Source organism: Triturus cristatus, chromosome 6 (genome assembly GCF_964204655.1).
Source record: "Triturus cristatus chromosome 6, aTriCri1.1, whole genome shotgun sequence".
Lineage (NCBI taxonomy): Eukaryota > Metazoa > Chordata > Amphibia > Caudata > Salamandridae > Triturus > Triturus cristatus.
Window position 1 is genome coordinate 430,605,563 of NC_140589.1, and position 17,322 is coordinate 430,622,884.

The 17,322-nt window shown below is 42.5% G+C and overlaps 1 long non-coding RNA gene across 1 annotated transcript in view; it reads right to left on the minus strand.

Annotated features, from left to right (window-relative positions):
• Positions 1–6,525: 6,525 nt before the first annotated feature.
• Positions 6,526–17,322, minus strand: part of LOC146817261 (uncharacterized) — a 189,037-nt gene continuing 178,240 nt past the window's right edge. The window contains exons 3-4 of the long non-coding RNA XR_014962520.1: positions 10,985–11,127; positions 6,526–6,544 (exon numbers count right to left, since the gene is read on the minus strand). This is a non-coding gene — a long non-coding RNA (uncharacterized LOC146817261). The remainder of the gene's footprint in view (positions 6,545–10,984; positions 11,128–17,322) is intronic.

Sequence of the window (17,322 nt, forward strand, 5' to 3'; positions counted from 1 at the left end):
GTCGGCCTAACTGGTCAATCTCTCACAAGATGTCTGTAATCGATACATTAAATACAAAACTGTGCTTTACTTCTCCTTTCCTTTTCAGCTTCTGAAAGTGGACTACAAGCTCTGTAAACTTGCATTGGCACCTCAGAAGAGGCAGATGATGCTGGAATTATCGTAGGTTCAATTCCTATGGATGGGAGGGAAAGATAACTATGACCTACTCTAAGCCTTTTGGTCTAATTACATTCCTTCTTTCTCTCTTGTAGACAATGCTCTATCATCCTTGTCAACTCAATGAACTCAGCTAGGCTCTTATGGAATGGAGTTCTTGCTAGTGCAGGCTTGATTTGTTCTTTGAGTCCTCTACCAGACAATGTCCTAAGTATCCTGTCAACACAGTCTTTGCAGCTAGTTGACAGAATCAAGAAACATATGACAGGACATATTACAAAGAGCCTCTTTGGCAGAGAACTCTCTGTCTGGGAGTTTAAACAAATTCGTAAATTGAGACGAGTCTGGTTAAAAAGAGGCCAAGTCACAAAGTAAAGTGAGCCTGAGCTGTACAGAAGAACCAGCTGGATGCCAACCACAGGTAAACCACAGAAGAAAGGGAGCATGGTTCTGCAAAAGAACAGAGGGTTAAGGGCAAGCCATGCACATGTATCAATACCATACAATACCATAAGACCCATCTGATGAGCAGACTCGAATGCTGAAGCACCCCAACCTGTGGCTTCTCTCAGTGCAGCACCTCTCCTACCTGCAGTTCCCTCCACCCTTCAGGCACAACAATATGAGGGTGTGCACTTCGATCTTTTCTGTTTCTTCTTTTACTTCTTCAGCACTCTCCTCTTCAGGCCTTTTGATACACTTTACATATAGGTGAAGAAAGCTGGCAGTGTCATGGCATGGGGGAGTGTGCATGTTTCTTCTATGCTGTTTTAGTTGATTAAGTCTCTTCCTGCGATGGTACTATATTTATAATTGAACCAGATAACCAGAATGACTGTCAAGCTTGCTACAGTCATCCAGTTGTTGCTTTTCATGCAATGAACCCTTGTGTGAGAAATTAGGTTGCTGGTGAAGTGCGTTGTTAACCCTACTCAAGTAACGACCACAATTCCTGTCAAAGTCAACCATAAAAGTCATTGAATTAACCTAAATTAAATTTAGGGTTAAATTAACCTAAATTAACCAGTGCTTTACCCTCTGGTTGCTTGTCACGAAAGCAGTCAGGTGTAACTTAGAGGCAATATGTTAAGTATTTATGCAGCACATAAACAGTAATAAATTAAAAACAGAACAGAAGAAACATCCCACACCAATTAAGAAAAATAGAGTAAATTGTAATAAATGTGTTGACACTCAAACGACAAAAATACAAAAAGTAGAACCAGAGTTATGAATTTTTAAAGTAAAAACTGGCATCTAAAAAAAGTGCCAACCTCAGACATCTAGTCGAGGGAGACTGGGTTAAAGTCGAAAAATATGGCTGACCAAGATGGAGCGGATACAATAAGGGGATTGGGTGCGGTTGGCGCTTATCTTCGGAGGTATCTTCATTGAGTAGCAGCTGGCTGAAGTTGTGGTGAAGAATCCTACGTTTGGGCTTAGTCTCATTTTTTTTATTAAAAAATCTCCAGCAGTACGAGGCTGGAGGCTGGAGCTGATGAGAGTTCCATGAGGCCTGATACCCCTATAGCGAAGGTCAGCTGAACCGGATTTGCTGCTGCTTAAAAGAATGTATTAAAACCAAAGGAAATGATGGACGGAGTGTTGAACATTGCAAGCACTCACCCCCAGTCAACTGATCTGGGTTTAATCCATCACCGTTCTTTAGTCCACTCTGCCACCCCTGTTCAGACATGGCCATATGCAAATCAGTCTGACCCCGTGCCTCATGGGAACAGTCCAGCCCGAACTGCCAAGCCATGTCTTCCCTGGACCGGAAACAAGCTTCCTAGGACCGGTTTCTGGCATTTCAGCCGTCTTCAGCCAGGCTTGTTTGAATCCAGTGGCAAAGTGAGAAAGGGACTCACGTCTGAGCATACCCTGCCAACTTATGACGAACAAAGCAAAACTAAAGGAAATGATGGACGGAGTGTTGAACATTGCAAGCACTCACCCCCAGTCAACTGATCTGGGTTTAATCCATCACCGTTCTTTAGCCCACTCTGCCACCCCAGTTCAGACATGGCCATATGCAAATCAGTCTTACCCCGTGTCTCATGGGAACAGTCCAGCCCGAACTGCCAAGCCATGTCTTCCCTGGACCGGAAACAAGCTTCCTAGGACCGGTTTCTGGTATTTCAGCCGTCTTCAGCCAGGCTTGCTTGAATCCAGTGGCAAAGTGAGCAAGGGACTCACGTCTGAGCATACCCTGCCAACTTATGGTGAACAAATCAAAACCAAAGGAAATGATGGACGGAGTGTTGAACATTGCAAGCACTCACCCCCAGTCAACTGATCTGGGTTTAATCCATCACCGTTCTTTAGCCCACTCTGCCACCCCAGTTCAGACATGGCCATATGCAAATCAGTCTTACCCCGTGCCTCATGGGAACAGTCCAGCCCGAACTGCCAAGCCATGTCTTCCCTGGACCGGAAACAAGCTTCCTAGGACCGGTTTCTGGCATTTCAGCCGTCTTCAGCCAGGCTTGCTTAAATCCAGTGGCAAAGTGAGCAAGGGACTCACGTCTGAGCATACCCTGCCAACTTATGGCGAACAAAGCAAAACCAAAGGAAATGATGGACGGAGTGTTGAACATTGCAAGCACTCACCCCCAGTCAACTGATCTGGGTTTAATCCATCACCGTTCTTTAGCCCACTCTGCCACCCCAGTTCAGACATGGCCATATGCAAATCAGTCTGACCCTGTGCCTCATGGGAACAGTTCAGCCCGAACTGGCAAGCCATGTCTTCCCTGGACCGGAAACAAGCTTCCTAGGACCGGTTTCTGGCATTTCAGCAGTCTTCAGCCAGGCTTGCTTGAATTCAGTGGCAAAGTGAGCAAGGAACTCACGTCTGAGCATACCCTGCCAAATTATGGCGAACAAAGCAAAACCAAAGGAAATGATGGACGGAGTGTTGAACATGGCAAGCACTCACCCCCAGTCAACTGATCTGGGTTTAATCAATCACCGTTCTTTAGCCCACTCTGCCACCCCAGTTCAGACATGGCCATATGCAAATCAGTCTGACCCCGTGCCTCATGGGAACAGTCCAGCCCGAACTGCCAAGCAATGTCTTCCCTGAACCGGAAACAAGCTTCCTAGGACCGGTTTCTGGCATCTCAGCTGTCTTCAGCCAGGCTTGCTTGAATCCAGTGGTAAAGTGAGCAAGGGACTCACGTCTGAGCATACCCTGCCAACTTATGGCGAACAACACAAAACCAAGGGAAATGATGGACGGAGTGTTGAACATTGCAAGCACTCACCCCCAGTCAACTGATCTGGGTTTAATCCATCACCGTTCTTTAGCCCACTCTGCCACCACAGTTCAGACATGGCCATATGCAAATCAGTCTGACCCCATGCCTCATGGGAACCTTCCAGCCCGAACTGCCAAGCCATGTCTTCCCTGGACCTGAAACAAGCTTCCTAGGACCGGTTTCTGGCATTTCAGCCGTCTTCAGCCGGGCTTGCTTGAATCCAGTTTCAAAGTGAGCAAGGGACTCACGTCTGAGCATACCCTGCCAACTTATGGCGAACAAAGCAAAAACCAAAGGAAATGATGGACGAAGTGTTGAACATTGCAAGCACTCACCCCCAGTCAACTGATCTGGGTTTAATCCATCACCGTTCTTTAGCCCACTCTGCCACCCCAGTTCAGACATGGCCATATGCAAATCAGTCTGACCCTGTACCTCATGGGAACAGTCCAACCCGAACTGCCAAGCCATGTCTTCCCTGGACCGGAAACAAGCTTCCTAGGACTGGTTTCTGGCATTTCAGCCGTCTTCAGCCAGGCTTGCTTGAATCCAGTGGCAAAGTGGGCAAGGGACTCACGTCTGAGCATACCCTGCCAACTTATGGCGAACAAAGCAAAAACCAAAGGAAATGATGGACGGAGTGTTGAACATTGCAAGCACTCACCCCCAGTCAACTGATCTGGGTTTAATCCATCACCGTTCTTTAGCCCACTCTGCCACCCCAGTTCAGACATGGCCATATGCAAATCAGTCTGACCCCGTGCCTCATGGGAACAGTCCAGCCCGAACTGCCAAGTGGTAGAGTGCACAGAGTCCTAGAGCCAACACAAACGAATTTTAGCAAAAAGTGGAGGATAAAGACAAAAGATTAGGGGGAAGACCACCCTAAGGCTGGCAGGTCTTACACTGTGTTTTCCTCTCGTCCCTCATTTCTGCCTCCCTTCCCATTCCCTCAAGTGTTGGTATGTTCCATCAAATATTGGTGGTTAGTAATGGGTGCATCTATTGTATTCCAACAAAATGAAGTAGTTTAAAAACAGTTGTCGACACATATATGTAACTGTGCACTGTGCTGTTGTAATGACCAAATATGACCCTGAGAACAACTCAGTTATTTGTCTATTTTTATTTTCTTGTTTATCAATATAATTTGGTACAGTACATAAATGTAAGTCTTTTTCAGTATTTTTGTATATACAAATTGTTCCCATTATGAATACTAAATCATTGTATATACAAATTGATCAATAACATTCCGTTTAATTTCGGCCATAAAGATTCATTTAACTTGGCTCTATTCAATTTAATTGATCAGTTATATTCCAAATATCAACAAAAAGGTGTTTTTGTTAAAACATGGCTCAATTTAGATCTACGCGTGTTTCGGCGTTCAGCCTTCCTCAGGCAGCCATGATTCTTAGGTTCCTTATAGCAATGGATCTGATGCCGGCAATCAAGTACGCGCGTTTCGGCGTTCAGCCTTCCTCAGGCAGCCATGATTCTTAGGTTCCTAGAACATAATAAGAGAAAACAAACTGTGATTGTTATATACAACAACTGACTCAAGTGCATAATAAATGAAAAAGGGCGATACTATTTATCATACAATATTTACAACAGCTACCAGTTCTGTCATGAAATTCATGATGTCTCAGTCCAACATAAAAAATATACAAAACATATTAGATGTGGATAATCAGGGGTTAGACGAAATAGGAAGGGTGTGTCAAAATGCCCATGACAATGTGGGCCTTGTGCTGTGGTGGCCAGCAAAAAGAAGAGAGAGTCCAATATCACACGTCTTAGGCTAAGGCCTGGAATGGTCTCCCACTACATCTTAGATCAGTGGTCTTCAAACTTTTTAATTCTACGGCCCCCCAAGTGTTGAAAAAAAAATCGCCGGGCCCCCCCTCTCAAAAATTTTCACAATTATGCTATTAAACTTGCAATGTTTAAATATATCTAGACTTATTTAAACACTGCGGCTAAGTTATGCCACTGTTTAAGAAATGCAAACAATACATGTTTTCCAAACATACTATTCTGGTGAGGCAGGCCTTACTAATGTGTAAAAGTATCCACAGTGTGATTATTTGAAATGGTTGTGGGTGTTTTGGAGAAAACTTGGAGTCCTTTCCCTTTTGACACCTTCTCCCAGCCAGGATTTAAATGACAAAGGATGGTACTGATGGCCCATTACAGACCTGCTTACTGCCGCTCATTTTTTTCGGCTGAAAACAAAGCACAATGTTTCTTCTGTCCAGAGCCTGGCGCCCCCCCCAGGATCACATGAGGACCCCCTAGGGGGGCCCGCCCCCCAGTTTGAAGACCTCTGTCTTAGATGCATGACAAATCTACTTGCATTTAGGAAGGCCTTGAAAACATGGCTCTTTTTGGCTTGAATCCTGATAACAGTCTCTCTGTCTTTATGCCTTTAAAGGACTTCACACAGCGCCAGGACACCTCCGGGTAACAAAAGCTCACATAATAGCTGGTGAAAGTCAAAGGGGAGAGTATTCCACAGCCTAGGGGAGTGGTGGAATAAGGAGCGGCCGCTCCAGGAGCATCCCATGCATTTGGGTACTTTCAGCTGGTGGGCTGAGGGAGATCTCACTGACCTTCAGATATATAAGGAGTAGCTACTGATCTCAAAAGAGCAGGGCCTTTCTTGTGTAGGGACCTATGCATAAGGCTTAAAATTGGACCTGCTGCTCAACTGGGAGCCAATGGAGGTCCCTCAAGGCTGCTTTTGCAGATTGATATTCGGGAAGATTCATCAGGAGTTGGGCAGCGGCATTCTGTTTAGTCTGGAGCCTCTTTGTCACATAGTGGGGAGAGCCCAGAGATAAAGGACATTGCCATAATCAAGCTGGGAGATGACGAGAGCCTGAACAATTAGTCTCCTGGCCAGAATAAGATGAGGTTTAAGAACTTTCTAAGTAGTTCAAAACGCCAAAGCAGGTACCTGGATTTGAGAATCCAAAAAAGAGCTACTGTTGTTACCTTGTCAGGTGTTCGTTTTTAACACTAAAACTGGTGACGAGAAACGGTTATTTATCACATCTGCCAGGCTCCTGTCCTCCATTGTGCCTACTTCTGAGTGGTGCTGCCATCCATGAGGAGAGCTGTGGAATACTTCTTTTTTAAGTTTGAATATATTTAGCAATAAACAGTAACAATCATGTAATACAGCAGATACAACAGAGAATAATTCAGTAAAATACAAAGTATATCAGGGGTGGAGGGGGAAGGAGGGGAAAGAAGTAAGGGATGGGAAAAATGTATACAGTATTATCATCTAACACCATTATAATCACATGGAATTAAAATCTGTAAGCATAAGAGGCAACCAAAAAAGCAAAACCACAAGCAGTAATAAGAACAAGGAAAAATATCAAAGGGAAAATCAATAAGAAATTTTTAAAAGAACAGAAGAAAACGAGTAGGTCAGGGAGGTTTTCGAACCTCATCAGAGGTGATAACTGGTGGATCACTATTTAAGGCAATAGAGGTTAAATAGGTGGAAATAGGGAGCCATAAAAGATCTCTTTTGATGGATACAGAGATAGGTGTAACGTAATTAGTATCAAGTCTGTGGTGAAAATACAAAATAGACGGCGTTCCACCAAGCTCTTGAAGTGACTTTGTCTGCTTGTTTCCAATTAAAGGTTATTAAGTGGAGAGCTATCGCCAGTAACAAATCTACTAGCTTAAAGTTGGATGGAGATTGGGCCAAACAGGAGACAGAGAACCTAGAAAAATATTAGTAGGAGAGAAGGGAACGTTTGTGTTAAAAATTCTATTAATCTGAGACCAAACCAAATTCCAAAAGTGATGTATGGGAGGACAGTCAAAGAGCTTATGTTTTAAGTCGGCCTTTGAGCAGGGGCAAGACCAGCAGGTAGAAGTAGAGTTTGTGGAGATGGAGGATTATTTTTCAGGGGTGAATAGAAGGTGCTGGTAAATAAAATACAGAGTTTGAGAGGTGTTAGCAGCCCTGGAAGTTTTATGTATTTTTAACCACAATTTATCCCAAAAGTGGGTCGACCAACATTCCATGAGATCTTTTTCCCAAGCCAATTCAGCCTTAGTTTTATTTCTATCTGAGGAAAGAGACAAAAGTTTATATAAAGATGAAGCTGAGGGAGAAGTAGTTAATAAAGGGAAAATCATAGAGAATATGTGGGTGGTAAGGATCGAAGATACAGGGAAAGAGAAGGATATAAAAGGTCATACTGAGATTTACAAGAGGCTGGTAAGGAAAATTGTTCTTGAAGATCTGAAAACGATAAAGGAATATTATTGAGTAGTAATTGTGAAATCCAGAGCAATCCTTTAGTTCTCCAGGATTTCCAATAAATGGTGCGATTTTTAATGCGTAACAAGTTGTTATGCCAAATAGGTTGTTGGTCTAACAAAGAAAAAGAAGGATAAGAAGAGGGTAATAGAGAGGAAAGAGTTTTACGAGCGTGTGAGATAACTGGAGTTCGAAAAGAAGATATATTGTTAGTGAAGACAAGAGACTCTTTAAATTAAAAGGGTGAAATAAAACATTTTTCTATAGTCAACCAGATGGTGGGGTATATTAACTGATCAAGAGAAAGCCACCGGGAAGATTGTTTTACAGAGAAGGCATAATGATACTTTTTAAAATCGGGAAATTTAAGGCCACCAGAATTTTTGTCTGCTTTCAGAAAGGACAGGGCGATTCGAGGCGATTTACTTTCCAAAGAAATTTTGTTAAAATAGAATCAATTTTTTGGAAATAAAATCCAGGGATGCGTACCGGAATCATAGAAATAATATAGAAAATTAAAGGAGAAATCATAATTTTGATGGAATCTAATCGTCCCCACCAAGAAAGAAAGAGCGGATGCCAACGATCAATAGAATCAGATACATTTTTTGTAATGTGGTCAAAAAGTAGTTTTATTGTATCCGGAATGTTCGAGGAAAACCACAGTCCCAGGTATTTTATCTTAGAAGTTTGCCAAGAAAAACCGGTAGAAATGAAATCTTGTTTAAGGCAAAGCACGTTGAGGGTAAGAACTTCACACTTATCTGAGTTAAGATGATAGCCGGATAATTGAGAAAAGGTATCCACTTACTTCAGAAAAGAGGGGATAGCTGTAGAAGGGTTAGAGCAATATAAAAGAATATCATCTGCATACACAGACATTTTAACATGAGAAGTGTCTAGCTGGAAACCCGTAATCTGAGCATCTTGTCGGATTTTAGTTAAAAAGGGTTCTAATGTAATTATAAATAAAAGGGGAGAGAGAGGGCAGCCTTGTCGTGCTCCCCTTAAAAGAGGAAAGTAGTCTGAGATTTTCCCGTTAACAAAAATAGAAGCTTTAGGACCTGAATATAACAATGAAATAAAGGATATTAATTTAGGAGGAAACCCTATCCATCTCAATGCCAGAAACATAAAGTCCCATCCTATCCTATCAAAAGCTTTCTCTGCGTCTAGTGCTATCGCTGCAATAGGGTAATCCAGAGAGGTTGCTTTACTAAGTATATTAAAAAAGACTCTAGAATTATCAGATGACAAACGACCTTTTATAAAGCCTGATTGTTCGGGACCAATGAGATTAGGCAAGAGTGGGTCGATACGAAGAGCAAGAATTTTTGCAAATATCTTGTAGTCAAGATTAACTAAGGAAATGGGGCGGTAAATTTTGCATAAAGAAGGATCTTTGTTATCTTTGGGTATTAGACAGATCAAGGCTTCTTGAAATGTTCCATTAGATACACCTGATGAAATAAAAGAATTAAAGAGCAATAGAAGATGTGGGAGTAGAAGGTTGGCAAATTGCGCATAAAATTCAATCGTGAATCCGTCTGGACCCGGAGGTTTTCATCTCTTTAGAACTGAAACTGCATGCTTAATTTCCGAGAGAGTGATATCCTTTTCTAAAGAAGTAAAGTCAGTATTATGAGGTGAAGGTTGATCTATCGATTGAAAATAAGAAGAGAGATCAGTTGGAATTGGTTGGTGTTCGGGAGTATATACATTTTTATAAAAAAGAAACAAATTTGTTCAAAATATCCTCATCTTTAAATAAAGAAACACCGGCCTTGTTCCGTATAGATTCTATTTTAGTTCTTTCACGTCGTACTTTCAAATAATTAGCCAGTAACTGCCCCATTTTATTCTGACCTCCAGGGTAGCGAGCACTGCTCTTTAAAAGATATGAAGAAGCAGCGTCAGTAGACATTTTATTACATTTAAATTTTGCATCGATAAGATTTTTTAGTGAAGATTCAGAATTTGAATGATAAATATATTCGAGTTGTTTAATCTCGGCAAGCATTTGGGTATTTTTAATTTCATAAGATTTCTTCTTTTGAGAAACAAAATTTATAATAAAGCCCCTGGCTGCAGCTTTGAAAGAGTCCCAAATCATAACAGAAGAAGAAACCGGGGAAGAATTAAAGGAAAAGAATTCGGGAGGTGAATTGGCTTGTGAATTTAGGATCAGATAATAAGGCATTATTGAATCGCCATCTACGGGTATGAGGAGTATAGGGTAACAAGTCAAAATCAACATAAACTGGAGCGTGATCTGATATAAGATGGAGCCAATTTCAGAACAGGAAACTTGTTGAGATAGGGACTTGCTAAAAAAGAGATAATCTATGCGAGATTGGGAGTGATGAGAGGGGGAGTAAAAGCTATATTCTCGGGTATCAGGATTGCAAAGTCTCCATATATCTACTAGTGATTTACGTTGTATGGTGCAAGTAAATTGGGAATGCATCTTTGTATTAGAGAATTTAACAGAAGAATGTCTATCTAATATGGGGTCTAAAACTTGGTTGCAATCACCCCCAAAAATAATATAGTCATCATCAAACAGAAGGAGCTTCTTAGATATATGTGTCCAAAAATATTATCAACAGTAACAGGTGCATAAACATTAAAGAGGACTAAGGGAATTTGATTTAAGATAAGTTTGACTATAATCCAACGCCCCTCCGAATCACATTCTTGATGAGTGATTGACACCTGATATTTTTTATGACATAAAATAGAGACTCCATTTTTTTTACCTAGAGCCTGGGAGGAAAAAACATTACCCACCCAACATCGTTTTCATTTAGATGCTTCCGCATCAGATAAATGAGTCTCTTGAATAAAAGCTATATCAGCATTTAATTTAGCTTAATGGGTTAATACCCGTTGTCTTTTTATAGGATTATTTATTCCCTTAACATTCCAAGTAACAACTCTAAAGGTAACCAATTAAAATTGACATGAAAAAGTATTATGCAAACAGTAAGATAATTAAAATCACTATTTAAAAAATCATTATTTAAAAAATAATAGTAGAAAATAGAATGGCTGGAAGTAAAATAGAAATAATGAGATAAACAAGGGAAAAGGATAGGGAGAGGAGTGAGGAAGTATTCATCAAAAATAGTAAAGCGAAGAAAGGAAAAAGGAAAGAAAGAGAAAAAAAATAGATGGAGTAAAAAGGACAGGGAAAAAGGAGACATTGAACAGGAAAGCAAAACAAGTCAAACAATTGATGATTCAAAATAATGTCAAAAAGACATACCACAAAAAGACAATAAAGGTGGGGATGGAGGAGCCACATAGGGGAGGTAGCACACCGAAACGGAGGACACCAAGAAGACGCAGCAAGGGGAGAACGCCTCCAGGCGAAGACGTCATAAACAACAAAGGATCACAGAACCGCACCTGATAAAAGGAAGAGAGAAAAACATTAGGAGGATAATTCACTGCATACTAAATACAGTAGGAGAGGAAGCATAGACAAATAACAACAAACACTTATGGATCGAGTCAAAACAATTATAAACGAGGAGTGTCCATGGATTCATCCCTGAGTGAGTTCAAAAAGTGTTGAAGAAGCGCCGGATCCTCATAGTTTGCTGTTTTATTGTTATGAGTTACTTTGAAAAGGCAAGGATGAAATAATCCATATCGGGCATTCAGGGCACGTAGGGCAGGTCTCATGTCTAGAAAGTATTTGCGCCAGTCTGCAATAGACTTAGCGTAATCTTGAGCAAAATAAAGATTTGAGCCACTCCAAGTAATTTTCCCTTTCTGTTTGGCAGTCTGGATAACTTTTATGAGGTCAGTATATTCTAGGACGTACAGGATGACTCCTCTGGGTTTCGTTAAAGAGGCTGAAAGATTAGATAAGCGAGATACTTGACCCAAACGATGAGCTCGCTGAATATTCAATGGAGGGGAGTTAGGAAGACCCAGAAGTGTTGGCAAGAAAGACTGAAAGAAGGATATAGTATTCGACCCTTCAAGACCTTCAGCCAGACCGTAAATACGTAGGTTATTGCGCCTGTTGCGGTTTTCCAAATTTTCAACCTGTGGCCTGAGGAATTGTATTTCTTTATGTATACCTGGAACCTGGTCTGAGACTACCTGCACTGAAGTCACTCTTCTTTCAAGATCCGCAACTCGTTGCTCGGTGTGAGACCAGTTATCCTCAAGGCTTTGAAGACGGATGTTTGTTTCAGCCATATATGGTTTGAGTGAACGTATTTCCTCAAGCAAATGTTCCATGGAAACAGAAGAGGCAGAATTGGTAGGAGAAGGAGGGTTTGTCTTTACTTGCTTTCCCGATGTGGAGGGAATTTTGGAGTTGGGTTTATTGGTCGAGCGAGAGGTAGTAGCAGAGGTGCCTTTTATTCCAACAGAGTCATTGAGAGGTTCCTCCATATTGTCCTGTAGCACACTAAACGGATTAATATCTTCTAATGACGAGGAAGCCGCATTCATTTGCTGTGAAGAATTACGATTAGAACGAGCCATATTCACAGAAATATGTTTGGAGGGAAGAACTGGAAAGTAAGATCCAAGGATCTAAAATGGCGTCTGGCAATCTGCTACTTATTCCTGAGAAGAATTAAAAAATCTGACTAGAAACGCATTATGAGTAAAGCAGAGTAAGCACGATGTCCAGAGGCAAGGAAAAGGTCAGAGCAGAGTAATTTGTTATGTTCCAGTATGTTTGTTTAAAGGAAAAAGCTAGCAGGCAAAATTAGAAATCTAAAATGGCGCCCTTGAGCACTGAGAAAATGTTGAGGAGAAAAAAGAACAGAGTCAAAATAGTGCCAAAATGTGAAAAACTGCCCACAAAAAGTCAATGATACTGAAGGGAAGCTGTTTCCATGGTATTAAATAGTTGAGAGATAAATTCAGGGCGAGACCATCATGAAATGAAGGCATCAAGCACACGAGGAGCGGCAAAGTAAGTCAAAATGGCAGCCGCGTCTTACCGGCGAACCGCGATGTAGAAGAGAAGCTGAAGAACATTGTATGGCACTCACCCGGTGCCGCCGCGAGTCTCCTGAAATAATGCAGAGATGTTCCGCCGCATGGGAGAGCGGCTCGGTGATCTCTACAGCCGCGTTGAAAGCCTGGAGGAGGCCTGTGGCTTCACGCTCTCACGGAGCTCCCGAAAGCGGCGGCCAGTCCCTCCGGATCCTAAGTCACGCCCCTGCTGTGGCATACTTCTCTTAGCTCACTTTTCTGTTTTGAGCTTTCGCTATCCACTGTGCTGAGGCATTGGGATGTCCTCCTTCACACAGACCGATTACGATCTGGTGAGGCATGCCTGAGCTGCTTTCTCTACAGCTCCTTGCCACACTTCCTCGCTTCGTTTCTCATCACCATGCCAGTTTCCCTCTTACTGGTCAGAGCAAATTCCTTGAATTCCCAGCGATCGAGCTTTACTGGGTAAACACGACTCTGCTGCCTTCCAGACTCTGCCTCTACCACGCTTCTAAAGTGTTGCCATGTCTGCTTGCCTTCCCTCTCAGGTGAATCCCCAAGACTGTACAGCCCTGCCCCCTGCCACTGACTGACCCCCCGTTGGTGCTCTTCCTCCTGGGAACCACCTTCACTATTACATTCACATTTCAAACTGGCTTAGCTTTTAACTGCTCACTACCTCAGGTGTTCCCAGGGAGGCGTGTTGTGTACATACATCATAGTTTCACCTCATTTCAATAACTTAAAAACGTTTTCTCACATATTAGTTTGTAGTCTTGCTTATGCAGTTACTTTTCTTCGTCACATAGTGTGTTTCTGTGCCACATCATATTTGGTCATTTGCAGTGTCATCATGCAGTTTTATCCTCAAGGGGGCGTGGCTTGGCGCCAATGTAGAAAGAAGGGAGCAAGCTTTGGAGCTCAGCCCAGGACTCCCTTATCTGACATTATCCTGAGCGCCCGGCCCTCGGAAAAACAGAGAAATCAGCGGCTGCCCTCTTGGGGAAGTAGTGGGCGCGAAGTGATACGGCGATTCGCAGTGTAAAGCCGGCAACAGCTAAAGACGAGGGTGAGACGATCCCGAGGAGCGGCATACAAAATGGCACCCACGATGTGAGCCGGAGATAACCTGCAAGCATAGCTGCCAAGGTTTGAGATTGCCAAGTGTGACATTTTCATAATTTCACTGTAATTATGAGTGACATTCCAACGAATATGAGTGATACTTTTTTGCAAGCAAAATCAAGCAAGGAATTCCAGGAAAACATATAATTATCAGCAATTACACCCATTTGAGCAACAAGACACTCTGATAAGATGTAACAAGCATTGGCATAACCAATAGGTCTCGCTTTTGGCACCTTATAAGTATTTAGTTATGCAGCACAATATCCTTGGTGCAACAACACCAACTGTTGCATGGCTAAACACTTATAAGGTCCCAAAGGTGAGATCTATTGGCTATACCAATGCTTTTTTTTCAGTAGTCCTCACTGTTTCAAAGAGGGCGGCACTCACTCCGCTCCTAAGGGGTGCCTGAAGAGTAACTAAATGGAATTTTACAGCTCTGTGTCTGATAGAGGAATAAGCCATGGAGGGGAGGGTGACGCTGACAAACGATTTAAACGACAGGCATGTGAGAAGAGCTAATAAGGCCAACGTTAAGTGTCTGCGTGGTACACAGTGTATGATAAGCTTCGCAGACCACGCACAAGCTGATGCAAAGCCTAATCACAGTAAAATTGTATGCACATTTGAGGACAGCCTAATACATTACACTGCGTTTGAACACATCAAAAAGAGAATGAACAAGTGCTTGTTTCGCTTATGGCATGGATTATGCGCCAAGAAGCAATGTGACTGCTATGATAGGCATCAATAAGAGATTCTGATTCTTCAAATCAATATGTGAAATGTTTCCGTATACCTTGTTGGTCTGAAAATTGGTTGACCCATGTAAATCCATAAATATATATACTAAAAAACATCAAATAAAACGGCTCTCATGTTAATGCCGCTCGGGACTGATTCTGCCACGGATTAAAAAGGAGGCTCTGTACTGTGCACGCTGGAACTGTTGTACAAGTCTTCAAGAAACTGCAGTTCGAGCAAAGATATCCGAAAAGTCCGAATAAAATGTTTGTTACTACGTTCAAATGGCGTGGCGCGCATATGTCTGAGAAATCAAGTTGTCTGTCCTCTGTGAAGTGTGAACAGTTGCGCCTGTTTTTTTTTTTAATACATATGAATTTCTTGCACTTGCTGTCTTGGAGACAGGATTGTAACCATTTCTGACGTAGCACGGGGCACCACAAAAAGCTTGCAGCAGATGACATGCCCTCTTGGCCTCGGGTTCTGCGACACTCACTCACAGAAAGGCGACAAGGGTCAAAGAAAGCATTTTGGACATGTCCATTAGTTTAGTCTGCTCCCCAACACCCCTCTCCAAGGAAACACAGAAAGGCCACGGCCTGTCAGAGGGAGGCTTGGAATTCCGGCTGTCTGGAGAGAATGCGGGGATTCCTGTCTTTTTATCGGCAGGTTTTAAGCCACAGAATCATCTAAGAGTGTGTGTGCCTTTAAATGCGCCCATTCCTTCATTTAACCCACAGGTCACCATCCCGTCAAATGGACGGCTACACAACCCTAGGATTATGGTGCTCTTGGTCAAGTGAAGAGGCGGCGGATGGCCTGCGAACACTCTGCTGATTAAAGCAGCGAAACCAACAAGCGTGCGCTCGTGCTGCAAGTTTTAAAAAAAAACGAGGCACGTCTGGCGAGTGGTGTCCGCGCACCACGCAAGTTAAAAAAAAAAAAAAAAAGGAGGCACGTCTGGCGAGTGGTGTGTGTGCACCATGATGAGAGAGGAAAGCCAGTTGGCGCCTCCGCTCGTCATTGTGCGCTTAACCGAACGCTTGAGGCCAGCAAAAGTCTTTGGTAGCATTTTGAAAACCCACTTACTAAATGTCTCGTCTGAGACAGCGCATGCACTGGCTCAGGCGAGACCTAAAAATGGATGGGCACAGAGCTTGATTTTATTGGGCAAGTTATCCGTGTTTCGACTCAACATGTATGAAAATAAACTTGCATGACAAACACTAAATGTTGCATACCTATATATTGACAAACATTTTTCAAATTCAATTCGCCAATTTTACCACTGCCCTGCTTTCCACACAGTTTTCATTCGTCCTGCAGAAACCCCTTTTAACAATCTTCTCTTATACAGCGCTCCTTTCCCTTTATAAATCACAGTCAAGCAGTTTAGATACAGACAACCTCGGTCTCTGCAAACACAATATTGATTTTTTCCAGTAAAATAAAATAAGCCAAAGTCACCAATGTTATGCTAGTGTACTTTGTCTGGTCTTGCTTGCAACTGAAACATCAAGATAAAGACTGTTAAACTCGAAAAATGTGTAAAATATAATTTGACTAGTCCAGAAGGGAAAGGGAAGCAGCTTAATCAGGGATGAAAGTTTAGCGCTGCGATTCAATGACAGCAAACACAGGGGAGAGTAGTGACATGTCTCCTTCTGCAGTCAAGGACCAAGCATCTGATAACTGCTCTGATGGCCAAAGAAAGACACAGAGATTGAGGTGTAATTAATTACAGCATCATGGTCCAAAGATCAAAATCAGGCACAAAAATAGTGAAACACGTTCATTTGCACAATTGTAGGGAGCTTGAGTCAATACAACTGCAAATCCGCAAGCTATTACTGGGACATTATGCAGCGATACACATGGCACAAGTGCAGCCATGGTGTGATAAGAAATAATGGACTCTTGGAGCGGGCGCAGTTGCTATATAGGGTGGAATCAAAGCAAAACAAAGATAAACGTGTTGCTGAGGTAGTTTGGCTAACTAGATAAAGAACTTATAATTCATATTATTTAAAAACATTTTTCATATAGTAAACACTTGTATGGATAGTTGCCTAAATTAATTGATAAAGTAGTAAACATAGGTAAGCTACACGTTTTGGAATGATTTAATAGATCTACTGTCGATGGCATATATGCCACTGACATACAGTAGGAGTTATATACTTGACTCTCTCAAAGGAACACATTTGAGGTTGCTACTAAGCGAGCCCACACTGATATAAGATTGGGGAGACATCTGGCACATATGGATTAACGCAATAGGGCATGTTATTTAAAGTTGCAGGGCCGCACCCACATTTGCAGTGCAGCTCAGATTTAAAATAGAGGACACTGGTTCAGGGGGTTGTGGCCTTCAATCGATGCCAGGTGTGCATTATCTGGGGCTGATTGTCAGCCTGGTGTTGCATCAGGTATCCCTTGACCTGCCTTTCGAGAGGTGACGGTGGGAGGTGTTTGATACCCACATCAGGATTGGGGAGCGGCAGCTGGAAGGAAAGCATATCGCAGTGGAATACAAATAAGAGACAGTGAAGCAGTAAAGGTCAGTGGAAGAGTGTGGCATGTGAGCACTCAGCAGCCTGATGGAGATGACATTAATGCAGGAGAGAAGCAAAGGTACCGCTGGTGGATCAGCATGGACTACGGAGATGCATTGGCTCACTGACACCAGAGCAACCGATCTTTGCTCCCCATAGTCCTCCTTTTTCCTGATGGGCCACCTAGCCAAGTGGTCAATGTGCCCAGTAC